The sequence below is a fragment of the Piliocolobus tephrosceles genome, chromosome 1 (genome assembly GCF_002776525.5).
Source record: "Piliocolobus tephrosceles isolate RC106 chromosome 1, ASM277652v3, whole genome shotgun sequence".
In the NCBI taxonomy this organism is placed as follows: Eukaryota; Metazoa; Chordata; class Mammalia; order Primates; family Cercopithecidae; genus Piliocolobus; species Piliocolobus tephrosceles.
The window spans coordinates 217,523,337-217,530,675 of NC_045434.1; the positions used below are offsets into that span (position 1 = coordinate 217,523,337).

A 7,339-nucleotide genomic window follows, 5' to 3' on the forward strand; every position below is an offset into this window, starting at 1 on the left:
CAGCTCGTTTATGGAATGTGCTACCAACATTCTAGTGCTGTCAGAAAGCGGGGACCTTTCAGGGGAAAAAAAAAGAATTCTAATATAACCACTTATTTTATACTATCCTGGATTCCTCTTTATTAATAATAGACCTCATCATTTACATTTAATTTGTTAGTGGTTTAATATCTAATTGTGAGCCTCTAATTAATTCTTAGTCTTATAGTAAATGAGGTTTTCTCCCTACAACTCAGCAGGCAAAAGACGTGCAGCATTTCATTTCCTAACCCAACGCCTGCAAACCATCTCACAAAAAAAGGCAGGAGGGAAACCTATACACTCGATCGCCTTCTCGTTGTCATCTGTTTGTTTGTGTTATTCGAAAAGGTTTTGTGGATGAAGTTATCTTATGCACCACACATGAACCCAAGGTGTACCCTGCAGCTGTGCTTCCTCACTGCACATCCCACCTCCCTCCACCAAACCAAGATGATAGGAAAGAAGGAGAAGGGAAGCAGATGGCTGAGATAGCATCTGAGCAGCACAAATGTATGTGTGTGCAAATCATTTGGTGTATGATAAATGCTATATCCTATAGAATACACATTCCACTAGCAGCATATGACGTACAACACATAACTTATAAGAGATAATTCCAGGCCGGGCACGGTGGCTCACGCCTGTAATCCCAGCACTTTGTAAGGCCAAGGTGGATGGATCATGAGGTCAGGAGCTCGAGAGCAGCCTGGCCAACGTGGTGAAACCCTGTCTCTACTAAAAATACAAAAATTAGCCAGGTGTGGTGGCGTGCACCTATAATCCCAGCTACTCGGGAGGCTGAGGCAGGAGAAGTGCTTGATCCCTGGAGGCAGAGGTTGCTGTCAGCTGAGATCATGCCACTGCACTCCAGCCTGGGTGACAGAACGAGACTCCATCTCAAAACAAACAAACAAACAAAAAACAAATGAGAGATCATTCCAGCATGCCCATATATGTCCTGGTTTTCTTATTGCTGCTCTAACAAAGTGCCACCCCCTTAATGGCTTGTACTAGCACCCACTTCTGTCTTATTCCATGGGTCAAAAGTCCGGGCACATGGGGGCTCAGCAGGGCCATGGGCTAAAGTCAAGGTGTCTGCTGGGCTGGGCTCCAACCTTCTGGAGGCTCTGGGCAAGATACCGTGTCCAAGGTCCCTCAGGTTGTCAGTCAAAGGTAGTACCCTGCTGTTTCCACTCCCTGAGGTCTCATTTCCTTGCTGGCTGTCATCGGGGAATCCCTTCTCAGGAAAAACACCTTCTCGTGCCTTCCACGTAGCCCCTCCAGCAGCAGGAGGTCAAATCCCTCTCACACTTCAGCTTTCTCTGGTAGCTCTTCTGCCACATCTCTGTGAACTGCTCTTCTGTTTTTAGGGGCTTGTGTGGTTGCACTGAGCCCACCCAGATAATCCAGGGCATCTCCCTGTTTTAAGGTAAGCTGATGAGTCACCTTAACGATGGCTGTCAAACCCCTTCCCAGCAGCCCCTAGGTCAGTGTTTGGATGAGCAGAGGAAGGCGATCTCATGGGACAGCTTTAGAACCCTCACTATTGCTATGGACACACACATCCCCATCATATAGTGACATTGGCTGTGAGGTGGCTGGGCTCATACTAGTCCCATGAGAAACGCAACTAAAATATGCCGTGATTGAAGAAAAGCATATGACAAAAACATGAGTCCTTGAATTCTACAGTAGAAAATATTTATTGTTCATAAGCTTATTGATATTTCATTATTCAGTTTGAACATTCAGTTTCTGAATGTGTGCTTTCTTACACCCATGACTGGAATCTATTAAAACACTGGGTCCGGAATGCTATGCATCATTCTAAAAGCCATTGGGAGAGATTCTCTGTGAATGCAGCTCAGAGACAGGGGAAAATTTGAGGCTGAGGAGCCAGCAGCAGGGTCCAGATTCAAATTCACAGCCATCCAGCGTTGGGAGCAGCACAAGTCATGTGGCCAAAAAGTGGTAACAACTTTATCCTGAGGGGAAGGGGTAAATCCAGAAAAGTTTAAGCAGGGGAATGATGCAGTCATATTTGTGTTACAGATTAATCTGGAGGACTTGTGGTTCTGGCAAGATGGCAGACCAAAGACCTCAAACTTATCCCCAGATATGCTGGATGAAAGATAACAAAAGCCTATTTTAGGTGCATATATGAACGCCCAAGGAGGAAAGGACACCCTCTGGTCTCAAGCATAAAGAGAGACTTGAAAGCAAATATGAGGAGCCCTGAGCCAAGGCTGCTGCTCCAAGGTGAAGTAGGCAGGTGAGGTGGGCAAGTGAGGTGGGCAGGTGAGGTGGGCAGGTGAGGTGGGCAGGTGAGCTGGGGAGCTGAAGTATGCCAGTGAAATGAGCAGGTGAGGAGGACAGGTGAGATGTACAGGGGAGATGGGGAGGTGATTTGGGCAGGTAAAGTGGTCAGGTGAGGTGGGTAGGCGAGATGTACAGGTGAGATAGGCAGGTGAAGTGAGGAGGTGAAGTGTGCAGGTCAAGTGGGCAGATGAAGTGGGCAGGTGTGTTTGTAAACAACAGCTTGAGCTTTAACACCGAAGTGTCAACAGCAAATGAATCCAGGCAACTGGGGAGCCAGAGGCAAGACGCCTGATTAAAGTGCAGCCTCAGTTGTGGCAGCCTTAGAGATGCTGTAGGCGCCACCTGTATGTGGAGAGATGAGGAAGTGCAGACACCTCTACCTGGGTTCAGGATGAAAAAATAAAAATCTGCCCCAATAACAAACAGCTTGGAGCTGTGCCTCGTGCAGGTCTGCAGTTCTGGCTCACATTGTCAATGTGGTCCAGGGGTGCCTCCCTTTGACAGCAGCAAATCCATACCCTCTCTGGAGGAGCCCTCCCCATACGTCCGTGGAGTCTCACAAGGGAGTCCAAACCCATGACGAAGATGAGTCTCCACTTAACCTTCCTGAGATATGTGAGAACCCATTCTCCCATGAGTGGGTAAAGCACACAAGAGGGTCGGAGCGTGCATGAGCTTGGGGCCCTGCAAGAAAACACAAGTGTGATTAAAACAATGAAAGTCACAGGAAGTGACAGAACAGGACCTGTGTCCAGCCTGGGCCTCTCCCCTCATGCGAGGCTCCTGCACACAACTGCCCACTCCCACCTCCACCTGGAGGGCTGACGGACACTTCGCATGCCTGGCATCTCCCTCCTAGTGCCCGTCTCAGGAGAGGACAGTACCACCTTTCCAGAGACCCAAGACCAGATCCCTGGAGCCATCCTTAACCCACCTCTTCCTCTCATGCTTCGTAACAAGCCAATACGGGATTAAAAACAATAGGAAATAAATTTCCTACAAGTGGAAGAAATCTCCTCATCTTCCTAACCTGCTAAAGCAATGCTATTGTGGCTATTGTCATTATTTTCAAGTTATGAGTTGCTATGCATTTTAGGTTTATAATCATTTTTGATGTAAAAAATAATAGAATTTAGCATATTTCATGTAAGGGAAAGAATAGAATAGAATAGAATAAACTGCCAGAGCAAGTGTCATGCAGGCAGGATAAGTAACATCTGGGGTAGTGTCTGTTTCAGGTGTACGTCTGTTTACGCATGTACATGGGCACTAATCATGGAGTCAAAAGGTTGTTTTGCTTTGTGTTTTTGTTTTTGTTTTTTTGTTTTTTGTTTTTTTTTTTTTTTTCTTTTGCTGTGGTTCATGAAAGCCACAGTGATCAAATATATTTATCAGAACACATGTGGCAAATATTACATTTTACGGAAACATGCCAGCAGCAATCCCCTTCAAAATCAGAAACAGGAAAAGGAGGTGCATTTGTATTCAGCTTTGTGCTGGAGGTCCTGACCAGCACAGGAAGTCAAGAAAAACAGAAATAAACGTTACAAGGGTTTAAAAGGAAGACACAAAACCATCATTATTCGTAGCTGTTATGACTGACAGCACACAAGACCCAAGAGAACAGAGATCAACTCAGTATAAATAATAGAGCTCTGCACAGCTTCTGGTTATGAGGTGCAAAACCCCAAAACTGGCAACATGCCTGTAGTTTCACAGCAACCAATAACAAAAAATATTACTTTAAAAATACCATTTACAATTGGAAAACGAGTACAAGTTACTGAAAATAAACCCACAAAAGAAGTGCAAGGTGTTCACAGAGACGACAAACTTTGGTTGGTAAAAGAAAATGAAAGCAAATCTAAATGGAGAAAAAAGATATAATGTCATAGAAATTGCCAATCCTTTCCAAATTAATCTATAAAGTCAATGCAATTTCCATAAAAACCTCAATAAAAATTTTCATAAAATTTAACAAACCTATGAAACTTGTATGAAAGAATAAAAACTTGGGAAGAGTCAAGAGTATTTTAAAGGGGAAGAAAAACGAAAGGTCGGGATGTTCCTTACTACACGCTGAGACAGAAGCTCCAGTGATTGAAATACAAGAGAAAAATAGACCTCCGGCACCAAAGATAGCACCAGACACAAATCTACCTCCATGTGGGAAACCGGTCTAGGACAGAGGCACCATTTTAAAACTGCCTTTGCAAAATTATAACTCAGGAAATTATGACAGTGAAAGAAATCAGACCTAACCGACTCCATCTTGCTTCTAACCTTTAAGCTGCCCTTGTTCATTCCTGGGTGTACGCTGAACTAACTTCGGGAAGGAATTCGGTTGATAGTTTGACTCTGAAACAAAATTGATAATAACCCTTTTCCGGAAAAGACTCCCTTCTTGCCTGGGGACCAGTCTGCCTTTGCAGAACTAACACATTAGCTACAAGATTAGAAATTACAGTTTAGGGGTCACGTAGCCTCTGGCTCCAAGAGTCTGAACCTTCCCCAGATTGCTTCCTGTGGATAACATCACTATTGTAAAGCCTAAGATCAGTGCCTGAGATATTCTGCAGACCCTGCGCTGGGTGGATCAGCTGACACAACCCAGACCAGTCATCTGGCTCAACCAGTTCTGCCATCCCACCTAGGAACAGAAAACAGTTAGAAAAACTCACTTCCCAGACCCTACCTGCCAAATTATCTATAAAAACTCTGATCCCTCCATGTTTTGGAGACTGATTTGAGTAACAGTAAAACTCTGGTCTCCCACATAGCCGGCTCTGCGTGAATTATTCTTTCTCCATTGCACTTCCCCTGTCTTAATAAATTGGCTCTGTCTGGGCAGCGGGCAAGGTGAACCCGTTGAACGGCTACAGTTTCAGACCAGAAGGGTAAGAACGATCTCCGCTTGATGAAATTAGATGGACATGTTACCACCACACCCCTTCCTGTTGGGATCTTTGAGGGCACAGATTACACAGCACCCTTTTCTCCGCTGGCTTCTGAACACATGGAAACATAAACTCTAGGACCAAGGTGTTGTAGAAGTCTACAGCTTCACCTCTGTTGTTGATGGGGCTGAGATGGAGAACGGGGGTCGGCATAGTGACGAGTTCTGCTAACTGCCCCTGAGAAATGGCCAGATCTTCCATCCAGTCCCAGGAAACTCAGACAGGGCAGGGCCTCCTTTCTATAAAGGATGCATCCATCCAGGAGGAGCACAGAGTGTGCAGGGAACTAGCTCATGGGAGCCAAAAATAAGTTGCTGAACCAAGGCTGTCTCTCAGGTTTGCCAACCCAAGGAGCGCTTCGACTTCCCTGGGGTGAAGGAAAGAGGCTGGAGAGAGGCTGCCAGGATCACCCACATGGAGCTCTCTGCAATGGGCAGAACTGCTGGGCTTGGAGAAGAAGTGCTCCTCTATGTCATGTATGCAAAATACATTTTGGATGGATTAAACACCTGAATATAAAAAGCCAGTAGTGCAATATCTTTCCAAAGAAAACAGGGGAGATGATTCACAGGACATCATATAGGAAAGGATTTTTAAACAAGATTCAAAAAACAAACCATAAAAGAGAAGGTTGATATATTTGGCTACTTTTGAATAGAAGATTTCTTGTACGATTATGTTATAAAAATAATCATGTAAGAGACACCACCATGAACGTGGGAATGGAAGATGTTCATAACCCAGGTGTCTTAGTAGGCTCAGGCTGCCATAACAAAAGACCACAGACTAGGCGGCATAAACAACAGAAACTTTTTTTCTCACAGTTCTGGAGGCTGGAAGTCTGAGATTAAGGTGCCAGCATGGTTAGTTTTTGGTCACAGCTCTCTTCCTGGCTTGTGGGTCTGTGCTCTCTCACTGTGACGTCACATGGCCTTTCCTTGGTGCAAGAATACAGAGAGAGAGAGAGAAACTCTTTGATGTCTCTTCTTATAAGGATCAGGGCACCACCCTTATGACTTGGGTTGCATAAAGGTGTCATTCTCCAACAGGGACCCCCACTGACAAAGGAGAAGGTGGTGGCACCCACGGGGGCTGGGGGAAGTTGACTTCCATTTTGGACGTGGTGAGGTGTTGAGTCGTAGGGTCTGTGAGTCACCCTGTGGACATCTCCAGTGAACCATTGAGAGCATTGCAGTTCCTGAGCCCAGCAGAGCGGTCCAGGGAGAAGTCTGGATTTGATGGTGACCAGCTCCCAGGGGCCTGATATTACCCAGGGAGGGTCATAGGCGAACTCAGTGCTCAGGCAGCAGACGTGGAGGGCCAACTGAGCAATGCTGAATTCCTCAATCCAAACACTATTTGACAAATGGCTCCCTAATGAGTCCCTGACGTGATCAATCCCCTGGGCTTCAGCTCCCGTCCAATGTGCCTCCCCACCTCAGTGCTCCAGTGGTATCTGCCTAGGAGTCAGCTCTCCACCCACTATTGGTCCCACCTACCTTTCCTGTTTACTCTTCTGTCCCATGATGCCTCGCTGAGCCTGCTGTGGGAATGCAGGAAGAAGATTTGGAGTGAGAAGGCCAACATTTATATCCAGGCTTGGTCTCTTGAGGAGCTTCTCTATGGTGAGCAGTTACCTGATCTCTCTGAGCTGCAAAACAGATGATTACACGATGGGGATATTCTAACAGTGCTCCCAGGCCTGATGAGTTTAAGCAAAGCTTTTTGAAATCTGTTTACACCCTCAGCCTATGAAAGTGCTTTGTAGAATGCAAATGTGTAGGCTGTGGTTATTACAATAATCTTCTTCCTATGCTCTGGGATTTCTCACCTCTTTCACTCCATCTTTTAAAACCATTCTTTTGCCTTTTCCTTCATTTTGTAGATCTTACAGTGACTATATTTCTATAATTCTACCATAGCTTTTGTAACATCCATCATGTTTTAGGTATCCCATAAATTGTGTGAGTATCAGAAAAGACTGAGGACTCTAGAAGAACCCTGGAGGTTTTTGAGCAAGTGGGTGGCCAGAGCTAGTTAGG

General features: G+C 45.5%; 1 long non-coding RNA gene across 1 annotated transcript; it reads right to left on the minus strand.

Annotated features, from left to right (window-relative positions):
* Window positions 1–1,793: 1,793 nt before the first annotated feature.
* Window positions 1,794–6,976, minus strand: LOC111544669. Its single transcript, XR_002732240.1, has 3 exons — window positions 6,797–6,976; window positions 6,120–6,234; window positions 1,794–3,024 (listed from the first exon to the last, which is right to left on the minus strand). It is a non-coding gene; the product is annotated as an uncharacterized LOC111544669 (long non-coding RNA).
* Window positions 6,977–7,339: the final 363 nt, after the last annotated feature.